At 49.6% G+C, this 22687-nt stretch overlaps 1 pseudogene; it reads left to right on the top strand.

The window, feature by feature from the left end:
• The first annotated feature begins 1751 nt into the window (after window positions 1-1751).
• Window positions 1752-21149, top strand: LOC125629627 (zinc finger protein RFP-like; annotated as a pseudogene).
• The last annotated feature ends 1538 nt before the right edge of the window (window positions 21150-22687 follow it).

Raw genomic sequence — 22687 nt, 5'->3', positions numbered from 1 at the left:
TCACAGTCAGTGCTTTCCTGGATACACTTCCCCACTCTGTAGGTGTGGCCTGCATGCTTTGTCGCTAGCTATAGGACCCTTCATTTGGTTCTTTTCCAACTTGTTTTCTTTGAATGGCTCCAGCTTCTCAAGGGATCCGATTGCTCTGTGCCACTGCCCTCTCCTCATCATTAATTACCACTCTGCTACTATTTTATCACCCACCAATGTTAGCAGCAGTGATTTTTAATTTGGGTTGCAGTTCTATTTGGGGGGAGGGATTGCTCAGTGGTTTGAGCATTGGCCTGCTAAACCCAGGGTTGTGGGTTCAATCCTTGAGGGGGCCATTTGGGTCAAAAATTGGGGATTGGTCCTGCTTTGAGCAGGGGGTTGGACTAGATGACCTCCTGAGGTCCCTTCCAACCCTGATATTCTATGATTCTTTGATATTTATTTTCAAGAATTAGTCCTTGAATTATTTTCAAGAATTAGTTCTTCGTATCCCTCGTGCTCAGAACCTGCTCTGCACAGCACAGCGAGAAAAGGCCGCCCAGCCCAGCTGTGCCCTAGGAACTAAGCACAGAACAAACGTAGGGAGCTTGTGTCATCCACAGCTTCTGAACAACATGTGGGGGTCATCAGCTTACAAATACACTCTAGACCGGTAGCGTAGACAGGCCCCAAATGTATCTAAGTGTCCCGCCTTGCAAAACAGGAGAGAAAAAAACAGAACCTTGAGTAGTTTTATTTTATAGTCGTGGAAACTGAGGCACACAGAAGCAAAGAGATTCGCTCATGGTCAAAAAGCCAGGAAGAGAAAACGGCAGATCTGCTGATAGTCAGTCCTGGGCCCTAGCCGTGTTTGTCCTGGCCTCTCTGCTTCAGCTCCAGTAACAACCCGAGTCGAGGTTTTCTGCTTCTCTGTGTCCTTTAACTTCACGTCACTGGAGAAGAAAGATTGTTTCTGACCAGCTGGCTCTAATACATGGAGATGTCTTTCCAGAAGTCGTGCTCTGGCTCAGTCCCACGTAGCAGGTTTTCTGGAGGAAGCACTTGGTGACGTTCTAGGGCTTGTGTTACAAAGAAGATGGACAGAATGGTCCTTTCTGACCTTCAATTATTTCTTTCGCTAGGAGGATAACGCTGGACATTTTCTCTCATTCACTTTCCTTTGGAATAATTTCAATCCAGTCCAAAGGATTTCCTCTTCCATTGTGTCTTCAGCACCTTTCCTAGCAAACAGTTACTGTTCGAGCACAGGTTTCCAGTTTCAGGCTGTCCCAGGGTGAGATGGCCATGAAAGGGGTAGTAGCTCAACTGAACCTATCCCCAGGTGAAGGGAATAAGTGCAGGGGTCACATGAGAAGGAGCAGCATGTAACTAGGATCCAAGCCTGTTGGACGATATAAGAACAGCCTGTGCTCGGCCAGGAGAGAGACCCACAATGGGAACAGGCCTGGGAGGGGCTTGGATAGTCCTTTCAAGTCAGTTTCGGTACACAGTAGGGCATGGAACAGCCAAGCTGCTAGGGTTGGGAGCTGAGCCTATCATTGTCACTATCATTGACCCCATTTTAGAGGTGTGGAAACTGAGGTCCAGAGAGGGGTCTGGCCTTAAACCTGAATCTGAGCCTGGGTTTACTATGTGTGTAGAATCTGTCGACTGTGCGGTTCTTCCATCTTCCTCAGAGACACCTGGTGCCGACTGCTGCTGGAGACAGGATTCTGGTGTAGTTGGGCCCTGGATTTGATCCAGCCTGGATCAGCGTCACTATGTTGCAGTGACAAAATTGAGGCAGCAGACTGAGTAGCCCCATTATAGACACTAAACCAAAGCAAAATCGGAAGCAGATTTAAGCAACTTTTTACACATCAGTTTCATTTCTCTCCTCAGACAGACAAGGTTTAATTTCTGCCTACGTCCCCCACCCCTCCAAATCACCCAAAACAAGCCAATCTGCTTTGGGTCGGCACCGCTCCATGTCCGTCATGCCAGTGGCCGACCGCTAGTACAGCCGTAATACCACCGGACCCCCAAAAGACCCCCCTCAACAGCGCACCACCCCACCAGAAATGCCCCAAGCATCACTGGCCAACAGCGGTGGTGCTGTGCACGCCACTCCCTCCCCCCACAACCCCCAAACCCAGCCTGGCCACTCCCCAGTCCTCCCCGGCCCCAACTTGGCCCAAGCTATGCTGCAGCCCCCCCCAGCTTTGCAACCCCCTGTCACCCACTGCCTGCGTCCTCCCTCCCCCGTGCAGGTGCAACACCACCACCAGAAATGCACCAACAGAAAGATCACTGACCACAGCCCACTGTTATCAGCTCACCCAACCCCCCGAGCAGTCCAGGCAGGAGGCAGGCGGTGGGGAGAGAGTAGGCACTGCAGGGCACGGACACACACACACGCATGCATGCAACACTCTCACCCCGAGGACCTCACTTAGGGAAGACAAACCCAACCCACAGCTGACTGAGCTGGATTCCAGGTTTTTAGATTGCGGGCACAGTTTCTGCCAAGCCTGCATCGCCCAGTGCTGGGAGGGATCAGATACAGCTGTCTCCTGTCCTCAGTGCAGAGAGACCTTTCCCCAGAGGACCCTCAGGCCGAACAGACAACTGGGGAACTTTGTAGAAATAGCCAAGCAACTGAGTTTCCAAACAGCAGCAGGAGAAGTTGGTGCAAGGTGCACCAGGAGCCTTTCAAACTCTTCTGTAACCAGGACCAAATGCTCATCTGTGTAATCTGCAGAGAGTCCCAGGCTCACCGTACTCACAGGGTGGTCCCCACAGAGGAGGCTGCCCAGGCCTACAAGGTAGGAATCTGCTGTGCAGGGTAATTACTTCGGTTTGGGCATGTTTGCAATTTTTATTACAATAGCTTCTAAAGGCACCAAGATCAGGGCCCTTGTTGTGCGAGGCTCTGTACAAACACACAGACAGTCTAAACCAGTGGTCCCCAAATTTTTCCCCTCAGGCTCTCCCTTACCCTGGCTATGCCTCCCCACCCGCAGCTGCGGTTAGGAGCTGTGAGTGGGGCCACAGTCAGAGGCTGGGGCCACAGCTGTGGGGGTGTCTTGGGGTTGGAAGTGGGGCTGCCGGGAGTCGGGGGCTCAAACTGGGTTTGGGAGCAGAGCCAGGGTCAAGACTGGGGCTGGGAGTGGAGCTGGGGTAGGAGCCAGGGCCAAGGGGGCCATAGCAGATCTGAGTGGCACTCCCTTCCTGCCCCTTGTGGGGGCTGGTCTTGGCCCTGCCATGCTCCCTCAAATGTTCCTCCATGCTCCAGTTTGGGGACCACTGATGTAAACAGTCAAGATAGACAAAGGCTGGGGATTCTGAAAGGTACTTAAGGTGTCTATACCCCAGATTTAAGTGGATAAATCTGGAGTTTAGGCACCTAAATGCCAGTTTTCGGCTCCACTGCAATCCCCAGAATTCCTGTAGGAGCCCAAAAAGAAAAGGAGTACTTGTGGCACCTTAGAGACTAACCAATTTATTTGAGCATAAGCTTTCGTGAGCTACAGCTCACTTCATCGGATGCATAAAAGTGGAAAATGCAGTGAGGATGTTTTTATACACACAGAGCATGAAAAAATGGGTGTTTATCACTTCAAAAGGTTTTCTCTCCCCACCCCACTCTCCTGCTGGTAATAGCTTATCTAAAGTGATCACTCTCCTTACAATGTGTATGATAATCCACTTTTATGCATCCGATGAAGTGAGCTGCAGCTCACGAAAGCTTATGCTCAAATAAATTGGTTCGTCTCTAAGGTGCCACAAGTACTCCTTTTCTTTTTGCAAATACAGACTAACACGGCTGCTACTCTGAAACCTGTCATTATGGAGGAGCCCAGACTCACTCAGTGCCTGTGTATTCAGGGTACAGCTTCTTTCAGTGCCTGTGTTTCTGTCTCTGGGCATGTGCACAGCTGCCCCCCATGGCATCTGGCTGCCTGTCTCCTGGCCACACCCAGAGCAATCCATGAGCTGGGGAAAACCAGGCATTCTGCTTCTCTCCTCTACGGGGCCTGATCTGGTGGGCATGCTCGGAGACAAATCAAAGGAGTGGGAGGGAAACAGAGGCACAGAAGCGGCAGTGACTTAACCAAGCTCACAAAGCAGCTCAGTAGGAGAGCCAGGAATTAAACCCTGGCCTCCCCATGCCCATCCTAGTACCCTAGCCACTAGACCACACCGCCTCTCATCACTCCCGTCATGCAGTTCTGTACCGTCACATTACCAACATCTCAGCACAGCTGCAGACTGGAGGCGTAGCGCCCCAGCTTGAGCATTTCACAGCTGATGACCGCTGCTTTCAGGCGAGCCACAGGAAAATAACACATGGTCAGCAGTGTTCTCAAGGAGTTTGTTCTCTGCTACTTTCTGTCGCAGAAGGTGCCCTGAAAGATTTCTGTTTAAGAAACAAAGGTTAATCTGCGTAAGTTTTTCCTCAAGGAAAAACCAGGATGATGAATTCCCGTTTTCCCGGGTTTGCTGAAGGATGGTCACTTCGCTGCTCCTGAAGCAGAAATCATGGGCGACGGGTATGACGGGCCAGGGGAGGCACAGCCCTGCGTGGCCCCATCCACCCCCAGACTCCCTCTTGCTTCCTGCCGGGGATCTGCAGCTCTTCCCCCATGGCTGGTCTGGGGGGGCCTCTGGCAGAAGGGGCTGGACTGGGGGTTAGCCTCCCTGAACCAGTGGCTCACATCCTGCCCATACAATCTTTGAAGTTTTGCAACATTCTAGGGCCCATGAAGCCCAAGTGGATTGGAACCTTAAAAAGCCTGTTGGACAGAGCAATCCCCTCGGGGCAGAATCCGCTGTGCTGTACGCCACGCTAGCTGTAAGGACGAAGTGGGCTGTAGTAGTGCCACAATAAGATTAAAGGAAGAAAATGGCTGATTCCCAGGACCATGTTGAACAAGCCCTTTCCCCCATGCCGAACAATCGAGCACAATATTTATGCACCTTGTGATAATATTTATCCACCTTGTTGGATTTTTAACCAGGAGTCTCTTTCTCCCAAGTGTTCATTAGGCACCGGAGTTTAATGTACTATTTTTTTTAAAAGTGTGTTAAACATTCTTACCAAAACTCCCTTCCCTTTAAGTTGCTCAGCTTTAACTCTCTGATGTCCAGCTTTCTTCATATAGTTTTCTCTGTCATTGCATGGGAGCAGGGCACCCTACCCTACACTGCTGCAAAATGGATACGATTTCAACCCTTTGCCCTGCAGCACTTGGAGGATTCGCTGGATGCAAACGGCTGTTCTAGACAGAGTCCCTAGGTCTCTATATTAGGTCTGGTGCCCCCAAAGGCCTCTCTCTTCCCTGGCAGCATGACATATACAGCATAGAAGGAAACTAAGCAGGGCTGAGAATGGGGCCTGAGATGCCCAGCTGCCATGAAATGAACGGGAGCGGTGCTTTTAAATCCTCTCTGTGGCTCTGCAACACCTCACCCCCCGGGAATTACAGAAGAAGATCCTTCGAGCACATTTTCAAGAGCACCAACTGACTTTAGAGCCGAAGTCCCATTTGCAAAGGAGATTTAGGCCCGAATCCCCAAATGCACTTGGGTGTTGTGATGCTCAGCACTGCAATGCCTAACTTTTAGACACCTAGAAAACCACTAAGGACATAAGAATGGCTGCACTGAGTCAGACCAGTGGTCCATGTAGCCCAGTATCGTGTCTTCCAACAGTGGCCAATGCCAGGTGCCCCAGAGGGAATGAACAGAACCCGGCAGTTACCAAAGGATTAATTCCCTGTGCCCAGTCCCAGCATCTGACAATCAGACAAGCCCTTATGGTTGCCGGCCTGTAATTGCCAGGATTTCCTCTGGAGCCTTTTTAAAAAAGCTGGCTTTCCATCAGCTATCCTCCAGTCATCTGGTAAAGTTTGGAACAACAAATCCTGAATTAGGCATTTGGGGGGAGAGAGGCATCCACAAAAGCCAGCATGCTAGCTGGGGAGACTAGCCCTCCGGAGATACTGATGAGAGGGGTGTGTCCTAAGCCCCAACTCCCCCAGAGTTTGGTGTAGGAATGGGCCTGTCTCTGATCCACACCTGGGAACCCCTCTCCTGGAGTCGAGTGGCTTAGCTACCTAAGCTGTTTCATGCAAGATGTGTTTCAAGCACCTGTGTTGCTCCGCACAACGTGGCCGGGGAAGAATCATAGAATCCTAGAATATCAGGGTTGGAAGGGACCTCAGGAGGTCATCTAGTCCAACCCCCTGCTCAAAGCAGGACCAATCCCCAATTAAATCATCCCAGCCAGGGCTTTGTCAAGCCTGACCTTAAAAACTTCTAAGGAAGGAGATTCTACCACCTCCCTAGGTAACGCATTCCAGTGTTTGACCACCCTCCTAGTGAAAAAGTTTTTCCTAATATCCAACCTAAACCTCTCCCACTGCAACTTGAGACCATTACTCCTTGTCCTATCCTCTTCTACCACTGAGAATAGTCTAGAACCTTCCTCTCTGGAACCACCTCTCAGGTAGTTGAAAGCAGCTATCAAATCCCCCCTCATTCTTCTCTTCTGCAGACTAAACAATCCCAGTTCCCTCAGCCTCTCCTCATAAGTCACGTGTTCCAGACCCCTAATCATTTTTGTTGCCCTTCGCTGGACTCTCTCCAATTTATCCACATCCTTCTTGTAGTGTGGGGCCCAAAACTGGACACACTTCTCCAGATGAGGCCTCACCAATGTCGAATAGAGGGGAACGATCACGTCCCTCGATCTGCTCGCTATGCCCCTACTTATACATCCCAAAATGCCATTGGCCTTCTTGGCAACAAGGGCACACTGCTGACTCATATCCAGCTTCTCGTCCACTGTCACCCCTAGGTTGAAGACTTTCTTCATAACCATTAGCCTGGGGGTAGGGCACTCACCTTGTATGTGGGAGACTCCAGTTCAAGTTCTCCCTCTGCCTGGTGAGGAGAAGAAATTTGAGTCTCCCACCTCTCAAGAGTCAATTGTGACATTGCCATGAGCACCGTCCTAGAGCAACTTGAGAGGGAGATGGAAAATCAATGGTAGTTGAGAACCCAACTTCATGAGACTTCTTTGAAAATCCCAGCTTCAGATAATGAAATCAGCACTGCAATGTATATAAATTGCACAGAGGACAGACTCCTTAGCAGGTTGACCTTCCCATCCACCCCCAACATTGTTTTTCTTGCCTCAGGAACAAATTCAAACCCAGTTGAACACACTGAAGCAAGAGAGAGGAGAACTTCTGGAGTGGAAACAGGATGCAGAGACGCAAAGCCAGGAATATCTGGTAGGTCCCCATTGTTATGGTCCAAAAGTTACATCAGTCAGGGGTGATATTTCTCTCTGTGGGGAGAGTGTCAGCCCTTGTCTACACGCAGCACTGCTTTGATTTAGCTATGGCTACATCTACACGGCACACCGCTGGGGGCATCCTGTAGGGTATGTGTAGCTACACAGCACAGTGAGAAACAGGCTGTGTCCACACTGTCATATGTAGCTACATGTGTGAATAAAAGACTCCAGCAGGGGGAGGCAGCGGAGCGGCCGGAGCCTTCCTCCACTCCCTGGAGCCTTTTCCTGTGGTGGGGAAAGGCTCTGGCACTGGGGACGCAGCGGGACACTCAGTGTAGATGGGGGAGGCCCTGCTTGGGGGTGTATAGAGCCCTGTGTGTAGGGTTTATACCCAGAGGGTTCAGGCATATTGCGACTCTACTTGCTTAAGCCATGCCTCGCCATTTACACTGCTATTTATGCCCATGTTAGCGGGTGCATATAGTGTACGTCCTCTACACACCACCACAACATTTGTGTAGTACAGATGTACCTCAAATCACTTTTTAATGTAATGTCTTTGTTCTGGTGCAAGGCCCTCACAGGCAAACATTTTGAACCTAGTTTAATTTGACCCTAGTGTGGTGTGTAGGGTTCACCTTGTCCAGTTAAACTGAGATAAAATGTGCTAACTGGGAGCAAGGTCAAGCTCAGATCAGGGTTAGCTGTGATGTATTGGGGACCGAGAGACTTTGTCCGTTGGACCATATGAACTGGAACCATAAACTCACTGAACGTTAAATCTCACAAAATGAGGGTCAATCCATCCTCATGATTGTGTCCACCCATTATACACCACACCTGAACATAGCTATTCTATGAACAACGTACCCTCATGTCTCAATGTCTGTACTTTGACCCCTTAACCTCTTACCCCCAATCGGGGATATTGCAGAGTATGGATTCCTTACGCCTCTCGATCTGAAACCGAACTTCGCTCCCCTTGATAATCCGTACATTATTCCCTGGTATCCAGAAACGTCTACTCCAGGGGTTCTCAAACTGGGGGTCGCATGGTTATTACATGGGGGGTCGTGAGCTGTCAACCTCCACCCCAAACCCCGCTTTTCCTCCAGCATTTATAATGGTGTTAAAAATATTCAAAAGTGTTTTTAATTTATTAGGGGGGGTCACACTCAGAGGCTTGCTATGTGAAAGAGGTCGCCAGTAAAAAAGTTTGAAAACCACTGTTCTGCTCTGTACCGTTCACGTTTTTTTTTAAACATCATCTTGATAACCTCAAGCACTTTGTCTCTTGTTGAGACACCCTTGCAGGGTGTGATCATGTTTATCTTTGTTTATCATCCCTCTGGGCTGATTCCTCCACTGGCTTCCAGTTTCAACTCAAAGCACTGATCTTATTCCCCACACATCCAGCTACAAACACTGATTTCAGGGGAGATTTTCAAAGGCACGTATGGTGATTAGGTGCCTAATTCACATGGACTGTCAGTAGGACTTAGGCACCCAGTAGCTGTTTTGTATCTCAGAAATCTTCCTCCTGAATCTCCACCAGGCACAACTGGTTTCCTCTGGGACAGTGTAATTAACAGAATGCCAGATGAAACATGCAAAAGCTGGAGAAGAAGCATTTTGCATGGTGTGTTTTGTAACTGGTGTTTTATGTGGATAACCAGCAGAACCCTTTCCTTCTTCAGTCTTCTCCACAACTCTCTGCCAATGTATTTCTGATTCTGAGTCAGACCTCCCCCCTTCCAACCTTTCTGCTATTGGAAGATTCTAGATGATCAACAGAATATACTAAGCCACTCAGACCTGAAAACTCATCATTTTAGAGAGATTGGGTGCCATTTTCAGAAGTGCCTAAGTGATTTTGGAGCCTAGGGTTAACAATTTTGCAAGTGGTTAAGGGCCAGATTCTCAAAGGTATTTAGGGGCTTAAAATGCAGGGAGAGCTGTCCTATTTTCAAAAGTCACTTTCAAAGAAACTTAGGCTCCTTAGCATCCAAAGTGACCTTTTGAAAATGGGAACTGGAGGCGTACGTCCCGAAGGCACTTCGGAACATGTTGTTCATTCAGGCCAGCTGAGAGACTGTCAGGCATATTCTCCTGAAATCTCAACCATGTGTTTGTAGTAGGTTGATATGAAAAGAGGGCTCTAAGAACTGTTCCTATCAGGGACATGGGGAGAGTCTGGGATGTCCAACTTTCTCATTGGTGAAAACCGGATGCTGAGCACTGGAACCTGCCCTGTGCCCTGCCGCCACTTTCCCTCGAGGCCCCGCCCCCCACTCCTCTGTCCCTCTCCCACTGTCGCTTGCTGCTCTCTCCACCTCCCTCCCCCTGCCAGCTGAGCAGAGCTCTAGGGGTGTGGTGGAGGTGACTGGGGCAGGGTGGGAGGGGGAGAGCCACGCTCCAGGGGTGGAGGGGTGATTGGAGCAGGATGGGGGAGATGCCGGTACTTTTCTCCCCCCCATGGAGCCATCCCTGAGTGCTCCTCCAGGCTCCAGCAGCAGCTGCTGCTCTTCTCGCCCTCTGGTGGTGGAAGCCAGTTACTGTGGGTAACCGGACTTCTCATGTCCAGTCAGCAGTGCTGACCGGACACTGCCAGGTTCCCCTTTTGACTGGACTTCCCAGTTGAAAACTGGACATCTGGCAACCCTTGTCCTTGATCTGTCCTTTCCTGTTTGTGTCCCTTCATTATAGGGAAAGATAGAAGCTGAGAGGCAGAAGATCATGTCTGAATTTGAGCAACTGCGGCAGTTCCTGGATGAGCAAGAGCGACTCCTGCTGGCCCAACTGGAAGAGCTGGACAAGGAAATTGTGAAGATACAGGATGAAAATGTCACCAAACTGTCTGAAAAGATTTCCCGTCTCGGTGACTTGATCAGTGAGATAGAAGAGAAGTGTCAGCAGCCAACAAGTGAATTCCTGCAGGTGAGACAGTTAGAGACACCCAGATCCCTGCCCAGGGAAGGGAGAGATTCTGATTGATTAGCTTTGGAGTTTATTAAGTTCTTGGAGAGGTCCTACTCCACAATGGAGACTGTCAGTGTGTCCTTTAGCGAAGTGAGGGAAAACAAAATGTGACATTTCTAATATTTCCAATGTGGAAACAGTTTTGCTGTTTTAAAGGCAGATGGTTCAGGCCTTTTTGAGACATCCTGTGTAAGCCCCTTCATTTTCAGTTTAAACCAATTTTTACCAAAAAAAATTCTGGGTTTTACAAAAAAGTATTATTGAGGTTTTTCTGATTTTCATCCTACTTTTTTATCATTCAAATATATACAAAAAACTTGTTTTATTAAGAAAATACACTACATTGCATGAGATCTCTGTATTCCGATAATACATTAGTCTGTGTGTATATGCAAAGCTGCCTGCTGAAGAAAGAGCGTATTGTTCTAGCAGATGCACACAATAAACCAACAGGCACGCACGCAAGCTCTGAAGTGCGTGTGCGTCTGAACCTACTGATAAATCACACGCCCACCAAGTACACATTTCAAACTGTTAGTAGACAACGGGTTAAAGATTTGACGCACTGAAATGGGAAGAAAATGAAAATCTACATCAGAATACATTTCAGAACACAAGGAAGTATTCAAAAGGGTTAAAGAAACAACAACAGGAGAAAAGGATGAAGTTGAGCGTATGCGCTGCAAATGGTGCGGCCCAGTTATCGAAGGTGAATATTTATAGACTAATCGTTCTAAGCAAAGCTTTTGATATGGTCTCCCACAGCATTCTTGCCAGCAAGTTAAAGAAGTATGGGCTGGATAAATGGACTATAAGGTGGATAGAAAGCTGACTAGATTGTCGGGCTCAACAGGTAGTGATCGATGGCTCCCTATCTAGTTGGCAGCCAGTGTCAAGCAGAGTGCCCCAAGGGTCAGTCCTGGGGCCGGTTTTGTTCAATATCTTCATTAATGATCTGGAGGATGGTGTGGATTGCACCCTCAGCAATTGCACCTGCAGATGACACTAAACTGGGAGGAGGGGTAGATATGCTGGAGGATAGGGATAGGATTCAGAGGGACCTAGACAAATTGGAGGATTGGGCCAAAAGAAATCTGATGAGGTTCAACAAGGACAAGTGCACTTAGGACAGAAGAATCCCATGCACTGCTACAAACTAGGGACCGAATGGCTAGGCAGCAGCTCTGCAGAAAAGGACCTAGGGGTGACAGTGGACGAGAAGCTGGATATGAGTCAACAATCTGCCCTTGTTGTGAAGAAGTCCAACAGCATTTTGGGCTGTATAAGTAGGGGCATTGCCAGCAGATTGAGGGACATGATCATTCCCATCTATTCGGCATTGGTGAGACCTCACTTGGAGTACCGTGTCCAGTTTTGGGCCCCCCGCTACAAGAAGGATGTGGAAAAATTGGAAAGAGTCCAGCGGAGGGCTACAAAAATGATTAGGGGGCTGGAGCACATGACTTATGAGAAGAGGCTGAGGGAACTGGGATTGCGTAGTCTGCAGAAGAGCAGAATGGGGGAGGATTTTTTGATAGCTGCTTTCAATTACCTGAAAGGGGGTTCCAAAGAGGATGGCTCTAGACTGTTCTCAGTGGTAACCAGATGCCAGAACAAGGAGTAATGGTCTGAAGTTGCAGTGGGGGAAGTTTAGGTTGGATATTAGGAAAAACTTTTTCAGTAGGAGGGTGGTGAAGCACTGGAATGGGTTACCTAGGGAGGTGGTGGAATCTTCTTCCTTAGAGGCTTTTAGGGTCAGGCTTGACAAAGCCCTGGCTGCGATGATTTAGCTGGGGAGTGGCCCTGCTTTGAGCAGGGGCTTGGACTAGATGACCTCCTGAGGTCCCTTCCAACCCTGATATTCTATGATTCTACACCAGTAACCTGTTTGTTCAAATGAAACGTTTTATTTGGGGATTTCAGATATATTGTTTTCTTAAACTCAAGGGGGCCCTTGTGCTTTGAGTTCTGTTTTAGTTCTGCAGCAAACCACAGGGATGAACAGAATTCAAAGCATTCATCTACTGAATATTTTTTCTCCCTGTCTTTCCATCCACCAAAACAAACCCTGATATTTAACCAGAAAACTTAATAGTTTTCTGCACTGATTTGCACCTGTTTTTATTGTGGTAATAAACACTGGTAAAATCCCAGGAAAAATTAACTAAAATAAAAACTGAAAATGAAGGGCCCTAACGATATGAAAGCAATAAAAGGCACAACTCCACTTTCTAGGAAGTGAGAGATTAGGAAAGCAAAGTTCTTTGCAGGGCCTATTAAGAAATGAGAATGAATCCAGCTTCCAGAACTGCTGAGCAGAATTGCATACATGGAGAAAGGCAAACGCTCTGGACACAGCAGTTGCATGTGGCAGTCAAGGATTCATGCGTCTGATCAGTCTGTTTGAGCAAATGCCATAGAATTTAGAAGGAGAAAACCCACAGTCATGGTGTGTGCTTAAGGGTCCCATTCCATCGAAATCTGTGAATGGACTTTTGAAGTTGCTAACTGCAGAGAACTGCATCTCGAGCTCAACTAGGGATGGCAAAGCAAGTCCCCTGCAGAGCAGAAGCGATCCGCATCTTGTGGCACTTGGGACTGAACTCTTTCTCTTTTCTAGGACATCAAAAGCACCTGGAGCAGGTACGTGACTCCTTCCCACTCCCCCTCACGCGTCATGGTGCTAGAAGGGGACTTTCCCCCCAGGGTCAGATTTTGCAGGGCATTTAGTCACCTGAGACGTAGCTAGGCACTTGGTGGGGTTTTCCAAAGCAGCTAAGCGAGTTAGGCACCTCCCATTGTGATCAGTGGCAGTTGGGAGCCTGACTTGGTTAGGTGCTTTTGAAAATCCCAGGAGGCACCTTTAAAAATCAAGCCTTAAGTGACTTGCCCAAGGTCATGCAGGGAGGCTGTGGCAGAGCAGGGAGTGGAACATAGGTTTCCAGAGTCCTACAGCAACCCCTTAACCACTGGAGCATCCTTTCCCATGAGATTAGGCCCTTCTCTCTGAGGGGCAGCCTGTGGACCCCTTACTCTCTTTAACTCCCATTGGAGGAGCTAGGCATTTAAAAACGCCAGTGAGGAGATGAATTGTCTCACCAGTGGGAGTTAGAGGCTCTCATTGAGCCCACAAGAGAGCAGCCTCAGGTAGCTCATTCTCAAGAAAGAAAAGATTTAGGGTGTTTCCCCCTTCCCCTCCCCCCAGGTGTGAGAAGGTGAAGTTCGAGAAACCAATGGCTGTGTCACAGGATGTGAGCGAGAGAGTTGGCGTCTCTTCCCAAAGAAATGTTTGTCTACAGGAGGCTCTGAAGAAATTCAGAGGTAACTTAACAGTTATTTGGGCTCCTGATATGGCGATGGCACATCGAGATGTGCCTCTGACTGTGGAAGGAGATGGACTCTGGCCTATTAGTTCTCAGCTCGTCACAGCTAGACGTCTGTGGGTGGGATGGGGAGGGCTCAGGGCTGATGCCAGTTTGCCAGGCCTCCACTTGGATTGTCTCAGACCCAACCATGGGTGTCAAAATTGGCCACTCAGCATTTCAGAGACACACAATCGCCAGATGTTTTAGAAAATGTTGAATTTCACCTCCATGGCTGGGATTTTCCAAGGGACCTAAGGGATTTAGGCCCCATCTCTCTCTGACTGTCAATGGGAGTTGGCCACCACGTGGCCTCAGCCCTTTTGAAAATCCCAGACTCTGTACCTCAAGTTCCTCCATCTTGAAAAAGGAGGAAATAATGGCCAACCTACCTTGTTGTGCTAATTAGTGAATGCCACCGAGTGCTTTGAGATCGTTGGAGTAAGGCAGGAGATGGACGATATATTTTGGATGATGATTTCACTTTAGTTTGGTCTCACTGGAAAGGTCTCCCCATTCCAATCTGCCTCTCGTTCTGTGGTCTTTTCCTTTGGGCTGTCTCTCAGAATTACAGCACAGTTCCATGCCGTGCTGCGACAGCCATGTCAGCCCCAGGATATTAGACAGGGTGGGGGAGGTCATAGCTTTTATTGGACCAACTCCTGTTGGTGACAGAGACAAGCTTTTGAGCTACACAGACCTGAAGAAGAGCTCTGAGTAAGCTCCAAAGCTTGTCTCTCTCAATCACGGTTACATTAATTAACGGTAGAAATGTCACCAGAGTCAAGACAACATGAAATCACCTCTCTTCCAATCCTTCCTTTCTCTTGAGACCCGGCCCTATGAACTGAGCTCAAATGCAGAGAGAAAGGGTATGGGCTAGATTCACAAAAGGACTTGGGGTGAGGGGGTCTACTTGCCATTTTAGGCACCTCAGTCCCAGAATCAGACCACACTGGGATTCACAAAGACCCCCACTCAGCTGCAACCAAACCTTGTAGGTGCCTAAAATTACTCATCACCTCTATTTTTGCAGTAAAAGTCCCCTAGGCACCTATGTTTCTGCCTCTGTGCATGTGCACTGCAGTTCCAGTCCAGCTACCAAGACAGCTAAGCCCCAGAGAGATACACAAACTGGGGAAAGAAAGGGGTTCCTCCTCCTAACTCACCTACAGGGCCACAATCTCAAATGCCTGCTCTGAGCACGCTTACTGACTCGGGCCCTATATGTGAACTTACCCAAAAGAACCAGGCTCTAGGGAAAGAGGAGCTCACTTATAATGTATAGCTCTGTGATTAGGGTACTGACCTGGGATGTGGGAGATCCCCAGTTCCAATCCTCTGTCCCCCTGAGGGGAAGAAGGGATTCCAACAGGGGTCTGATATAGGCCTCTCTGTTGCCCCTTTTGAATCTGATCCACTGTGTATAAATAATTGAGCAGCAGGACAGGCTTCTGGGCATCCCTCCCAAGAGCGTGCTCTAACCACCTGGGACGTTCTCATGATTTCTCTCTGCCTCTGGCCCAATGAATTATTGATTATCCCCAGTGGAACCTCTCCCACAGGAGAGCATGTGGGCACCCAGTATCAGACAATCCTGCAGCCCAGAGATTAGGGCACTCCTTGAGAGGTGGTAGATCCCATTTCAAATCCCTGCTCCCTCTGCGGCACAGGCTTGACTTGAACCAGGGGTCTCCCAAAGGCCAGCTGAGTGCTCTAACCACAGGGCTAAAAGTTACGAGCGAGGTGGGTTTCCTTCCCCCGCCAGGCTTCTTGCCAAAAAAAATGGCACAGGTGCCGGTCATCAAGAGAGGGCTCGCAGCTGAGAATCCCACGCCGAGGGAGGCGCCTACGGTGCTGCCCAGATTCGGTCGCCGAACTCCCTGAGGGGGCCAGGGCTTAGCACACCCCCGCACCTTGGCATTTCCCACTGGCTGGCGTAAGCAGGGAGTCGCCTAGCATGCTGGCTTTTATGAAGCTCATTCCAAGGCGCATCTCTCTCCCTATTTATGGTGCAGATTGCCTGGGAGCCTGACTCTGGCTTTGTGAATCACAGTGACTTTCTAGGTGCCTAAGCGTTGGGTGTTGTGATGCTAAGCGTCAGCTTGCCTAAGTTTCTTTGTGAATCCAGCCCCATTTTCATGAGGCTATTTTCCTACAAGAAAGGGGCAAATCACCTCTCCTCTGATCTTTTTTTGCTCTAGAGACCCTGCCCTATCAACTGAACTTTCTGATCTCCAAGGCAGAGAAAGAGGGTAAGTTTTCATAAGGATATTTTCCTACGACAATTATTAATTAAAATCTCCGGATTAATTTTTTAGAAGACACTTCTGAATTCAAACAAGAGAGGTTTCCACCAATACAGAGCTATGGATTCCAAGGTTAGAAGGAACCATTATATCATAATGGCCAGACTGGGTCAGACCAAAGGTCCATCTAGCCTAGTATCCTGTCTTCCGACAGTGGCCAATGCCAGGTGCCCCCGGAGGGAATGAACAGAACAGGGAATCATCCAGCCCATCGCCCATTCCCATTTTGTGATATATGAACGTGCACATACTATTTACAATTGGAAAGTAGGGTACATTTTTTAGGTCCAATAATCAGCCTTTAGGGCACATTCAGGTCACATTTTTCTGCTTCTCTCGGCAATTATAAGGACTAGAAATTTGCTCTATTTTTATTTTTTATAGGAAAGACAAGCTTCACTACTGGAAAACATCATTAACACAGAGTGCAGGTTGACCATCAGTGCCTTGTACTCTCCCAGAACATGAAAGGAACCCATATTTCAACCTCTGAAAACTGGGAAATAAAGAGTTAAGGAAGTGTCTCCCACCAGTTCCTGTGCTATACTTCCCTCTCACCCTAGCGTCAGGAGCATGGACTCGTGCTGGGCTCTAACCATCTCCAGCTGGTGGAAGGTCCCTTGCGGGGAGACCACGCTAAGGCCAGTACTGAACCAGGCAGAGAATCAGGACTGCAGCGGCAGTCAAAAAAGCAAACAGAATGTTGGGAATCGTTAGGAAAGGGATGGATAATAAGACAGAAAATATCATATTGCCTGTATATAAATCCTTGGTACGCCCACATCTTGAATACTGCGTGCAGATGTGGTTGCCCCATCTCAAAAAAGATATATTGGAAAAGGTTCAGAAAAGGGCAACAAAAACTATTAGGGGTATGGAACAGCTGCCATATGAGGAGAGATTAATGAGATTGGGACTTTTCAGCTTGGAAAAGGGACGACTAAGCAGGGATATGATAGAGGTCTATAAAATCATGACGAGTGTGGAGAAAGTAAATAAAGAAGTGTTGTTTACTTCTTCTCATAACATAAAAACTAGGGGTCACCAAATGAAATTTCAGAGTAGCAGCCATGTTAGTCTGTATCCGCAAAAAGAAAAGGAGTACTTGTGGCACCTTAGAGACTAACAAATTTATTTGAGCATAAGCTACAGCTCACTTTGAGCTGTAGATCACGAAAGCTTATGCTCAAATAAATTTGTTAGTCTCTAAGGTGCCACAAGTACTCCTTTTCTTTTTTCATATTTTTCAAATTAATAGGCGATAGGTTTAAAACAAACAAAAGGAAGTATTTCTTCACGCAACGCACAGTCAACCTGTGGAACTCCTTGCCAGAGGATGTTGTGAAGGCCAAGACTAACAGGGTTCAAAAAAGAACAAGATAAATTCATGGAGGATAGGTCCAGGAATGGCTGTTAGCCAGGATAGGCCGGGATGGTGTCCCTAGCCTCTGTTTGCCAGAAGCTGGGAATGGGCAACAGGGGCTGGATCACTAGATGATCGCCTGTTCTGTTCGTTCCCTCTGAAGCACCTGGCATTGGCCACTGTCAGAAGACAGGTCCATCAGTGGTTATTAGTATCCTATCTTCCATGAATTTATCCGTCAGTTCAAGGAGTATTGTCTCTCCCTGGAGGTTGGTGCTCCCTGTGGTACTGGGAACTGTCCCTTTAAGTGGTTTGACTTCCCAGACAGGAAGGAGGAGCATAGCAGAAGCTCTGTGATACAGAACCCTGGATAAAGAAGGCTTCATTCAAACATCATGCACCGAGCACGATTACTGAACACCACACTTGCAACCGTGTTGTGTCCCCATCCTTGACCCATGAGCACCACTGGAAGCTGGGGAAGGGGCTCTCTTCGGATCTCACAGTTACCTATCTGGCCCCCCACAACAGCATCTGAATACCTGGCATCTTTTATGCCCATTTGACAAAAAGGGAAGCTGGACTGCAGAGAGAGGAAGGGACATGCCTGAGGTCACACAGCATGTCAGTAGCAGAGTGAGGAAGAGAGCCCAGAAGTCCTGGCTTCTAACCTCTACACAATGCTCCCTCCCCAAAATGTGTGTAGTGCATTGGATGACTGTTACACATCCCTCGGGTGTGGACATTCAGTGCCACCGAGAAGTTGAATTCCCAGTGCACCAGAGAGCCCAGTGTCTCTCTAGCAGGGCTGCTCGCTACTTTCTCCTGGTCCAAGTGGGTGGAGGGGTTCTCACCCCATGTGCTGTACTCTGGGGCTGGGGACTTTCCACCAGGAGATGAGGGATGAATAGGGCAGCATGGAAATGCATGAAAAGCTGAAGCTGGTGTCCCTGTTAACGTCCTCTGCCTGCTGCCTCCCCTGCTCTGTTCTTTTGCTGGATGTGGAGCACCCCCAGCAAGGGCGAGGGATCGGGGGAGGAGACCGAGATCCCCTCTGCCACGGATCCACAGGATTCGTGCTGCAGCCCCCGCTTTGGAACAGTCTCTGGGAGGAGCCCCTTCGATGGGCCAGACCCCCAACATCAGCCCCCTCTTCCTCCAGGGTAAGCCATGTGGCTTCACCGACTCCTTAGGCTGGACCTCTGGGCCTTCAGCTCTCCTGCCTCACAACATGAGCTGTGTTCAGTGCGTCCACCTGAGACCGACCCCTGCGGGAGCCCTCTGTGATCTCAGGGAGCAGCACAGCTCTGCAAGCACCTGCAATGACACTCAGCCACCGCCGTCACTGTCAAGCCCCTGCGGTTATTAGTCCCCTGCTCTGCACCACAGCACAGGAAGACCTTGGTTAGCTCAGAGAAATGAAGGTTACAGTATAGTCCATCCTGGGGAGCCGGTGCCCAGCCCTGCAGTGCAAACCCCGTGGTTCAAGCTCTGTCTCCCTGTCCATCTGATCTGCTTTCTCAGACTCCCAGGTGTGCCCCCCACCATAGGTGCCAATCCTGTAGGTGCTCGGGGGCTGGAGCACCCATGGAAAAAAAATAGTGGGTGCTCAGCACCCACCGGCAGCCCCGTGAATCAGATCCTCCCCCTCCTCCCCTCCCACCCACTGGTGGCCCTTCCAGTCAGCTCCTTCCCCTCCCTCCCAGTGCCTCCTACCCACCATGATCAACTGTTCGGGCAGGGGGAGGAGCAGGGGCAGGAAGAGGTGGGATAGGGTGGAGACTTGGGGGAAGGGGTGGAGTGAGGGTGGGGCCTGGGGCAGAGCGAGGGTCAAGCACCCCCAGGAAGTCCGCTTCTCTGCCCCCCTACTGCTTCCAGCAGCCAGCACGTAACTTCCGCTTCACCTCTCCCCCACCTCCAGTCCTTTGTTCCCGAGCCGGGGCGATGCAGCTCAGCCACAGAGGCGGGGAAGGCCGTAGCTCTCCGGGTTGCTGATCGTTATGTTTCCATGTCCGGGCAATTGGATTTGCCATTGTCTGCTGAGGACCTCAGGCCCCAGACAGTGACATGGGCAGCTTAGCCTGCCCTGAGAGCAAACACTCCCATATCACCCACTGGGTAACAATGCTGCATATTGGGAAACTGAGGCACATACAGGCTTCATTAAAAAATTGCAAAAAATCCCAGTTTCTCACACCCTCCTAACAATACCTCCTTGATGCCTGGCGGGAACCATGGGGAATTTCCTGCTCAGCTTCAGCCAACAGGCAGCTCCCCAGGACTGACACTCAGGGCCCACCCCAGCCAGCCCATGGCTACTGGGGAGCCTGAGAAATGGTCCTAGCCTCCCCCAGGGCTGAGCTCTGCCCGTAAGGGTCTGTCTGCACTGCAGAGTGAACCCTGGGGCTCAGCACCCAAGTTAGCCTGGGCTGGGTGCAAGGAGCCATGCTGCTGAGCCTGACCTCACTTACTGGGTCCTCACGGGTGCTGCTGTGGCTCTAGGACTCTGGGAGCACATCCCCTGGCTGACCAGCTATTCTGAGTTTCTTTCCCAGTGATTCGTGGGGTACCCGGTCTGTCTTTCACGGGGGAATTGGGGAAGGCACTGGAGGGCTATTTTCCCTCAGGTCAAGCTGGCAGTGGCATTCGGGGGGAGGCTTTTCACCTTCCTCCGCAGCATGTGGCTGCGGGTGATGTGCCAGGATTATCTGGGGGTATCTCACCAAATCATTTCCCTGCATTGCGGGGGCCTCGGGCACTGGTGACCCTCGGTGCCTCCTCTTCTCTGCCTGTGGCACATCATAGCACGGTCGGCTGTAGGCTGTCAGGCTTTGGGCTAATATTGGTTGTTGGGTTAGGTGGGTGCCGGGTGGAGTTGGTGGCCTGTGATATACGGGGGTCAGATTAGATGACCTGATGGTCCCTTCTGGCCTCAGACTCTCTCACTCTCAGCACTGGAGTGGTTTAGCCTGCACAGAGGTGCCGACTTCACCAGTTCCCAAGGGGGTGCTTGACCCTTGCTCTGCCCCGGGCCCCACCCCCACTCCACCCCTTCCACCAAGCACCCACCCCTGCCCCATCTCTTCCTGCCCGGCTCCATTCTGCCCCCTTCCCCTGCCTCTTTCTGCCCCCACTCCTCCCTCTTCCCCCCCCCCAGAACCTCCTGCCCACCGCTGAACAATGGATCCGTGGCAGGAGGAAGGCGCTGGGAGGGAGGGGGAGGAGCTGATCGGCGGGTGGGAGGTGCTTTGGGTACTTAACACTCTCCTCCTGCCTCTCTCTCCCCTCGTGCAGTGCAGGCCACTCTGGATCCAGACCTGGGGATTCCCTGTTCCGTCGTGTCCACAGATGAGAGTGTGATACAGAAATACCAAGACACGGGAAATTTAGTGACACAGAACAGGTTTTACCCTGCTGCCTGTGTGCTGGGCTATAAGGGCTTCACCTCAGGGAGGTGTTACTGGCAAGTGGAGGTGGGGAACAAACGTAATTGGGTTTTGGGCATTGCCAAAGAGTCTGTGATACATGAGGGAGCGAAAAGCCGTACACCAGAGGACAGGATCTGGGCTTCGCAGAGTACAGAGAATGAGTACTTGGCCCTCACCTCCCCTGAGACTGCTCTGGCCCTACCTCATAGCCCCAATAACATTGGGGTTTATCTGGATTATGAAGGGGAGGAAGTTACACTTTATGACGTTACATCTTCTGGCAGAGAGACGATCTTTACTTTCACATCCTCTTTCCCTGGGAAGATCATCCCCTTCTTTGGGAGCCGGCGTGTAGAATTTGAGTTCACTGGTAAGAATACCGTTATGTGTTCACTGGCCGACATATTGTTAATCCCTGTGACAGAGGAGTAGGGATCACTCAATATGAGATATCTAAAGTAGAGCAAAGACATAGGTAATATATAAATTACAGCTATCACACTTTGCCATTCTCATCACAGTCTTGCCAGCCTGAAGCATTCAAAAAGTGTGTCAGGCCCCCCAGAATCATGAGATTGGCTGCAACATCTTTTTAAATATTGTGTCATTTTCTTTGCCTTCTGGTTTCCCAGCTTTTGGGGTGTTCTTGTTTCCGATTTTCAATCTTTGCTACACAAATGTGAAGGCTGGAAATGTATCTGTAGTATAATCTGAGGTTGCCTTGCAATCTACCTACTCCAGCTGCTGGGACTTTAAGAAAAACACCAAGTGCTGCGAGACTCACAATAAAATGATGAGAGAGGACAAGACTGACTTGCTTAGCATTATACTGGTGAATGGAGTTTCCCGACCCTCTTACATGCCTGTCTCTGTAACTCTGTGATCCTCCAGGCACACAAAAACTGGCCAACCAGGAGCCACTCTCAGGGTCACAGCAGAGCCCGCCTGTCTTAGGGCAGGTCTACACTTAAAATACTGCAGCAGAACAAATGCACCAGTGCTGCTCCGCCGCTGTAATGCTTAAGTGAAGACGCTCCTATGCCAACAGGAGAGCTTCTCCCATCAGTGTAGTTAATCCACCTCTGAGAGGCGGTAGCTATGTCCAGGGGAGAAGCTCTCCCGTCAACGTACCGCTGTCTACACCAGGAGTTCAGTCGGTACGACTGCGTTCACTGAGGGGTGTGGATTTGTCACAGCCCTGAGCGATATAGTTCTACCAATGGAAGTTTATAGTGTAGACCTGGCCTAAGTTCTGACTCATTTCAGGTCATCCATCAAAGTCCTCTGCTCTTTACTTCTGAATATAAAAACCATAGTGGGGTTTCCCTCTCCCTCCAATTCCCCAGCTCAATGCTCCTATTTTGCTCTGTTTCGTTATTTGGATGCTGTAGATTCAGATGAGTAAATTCACAGAATAAAGTTTATTTCAATCTTCTGGTCTTGGACTTTGTCACAAGGGTACTAGATCTGTACGGCTCTGCCCTGAAAGGCTAGACAGACCCACCAGCAAATGCCTTGAAGGGGCTTGAAGAAAAGCAGCTGGGTAACTCTAAGTGAAAGTTCTAAAAGCAAAGCTTGAGGAAAGAGTAAATAAAATCAAAGCATCAAGTGATGCTTTCCTCGGGCAAGAAAAGAAGCAACAACATCCTCGCTGTGAAAGAAATCTGTTGGCAACTTCCAGCTGCGAGGAACAGAAGGAAACTGGCAATAAAGTAGCCAGCTCACATCATCAACTGCAGTAATATTATGGGCTGGCACCTGGCCACACCATGGTGCTGCAGCAGCGTTTCTTTCCCAAACCAAATTATCCCTTTTTCTTTAAGTTCACATTCGCAGTCTGAGGGGCTAGAAACCTGATCCACCACCTGAGGGCAGAGGGAAGGGTCAGGGGTACAAATCTGGAGTCATTTGGTCAAGGGGTGCGTGAGATGCAGCCCCTCCCAACACGAGCTGTTTCCAAAACTGAGCTA

This window comes from Caretta caretta, chromosome 14, assembly GCF_965140235.1.
Source record: "Caretta caretta isolate rCarCar2 chromosome 14, rCarCar1.hap1, whole genome shotgun sequence".
Classification (NCBI taxonomy): Eukaryota; Metazoa; Chordata; order Testudines; family Cheloniidae; genus Caretta; species Caretta caretta.
Note: the sequence above shows the minus strand (reverse complement) of the source record. Positions and strands in the feature narration are given on the sequence as shown.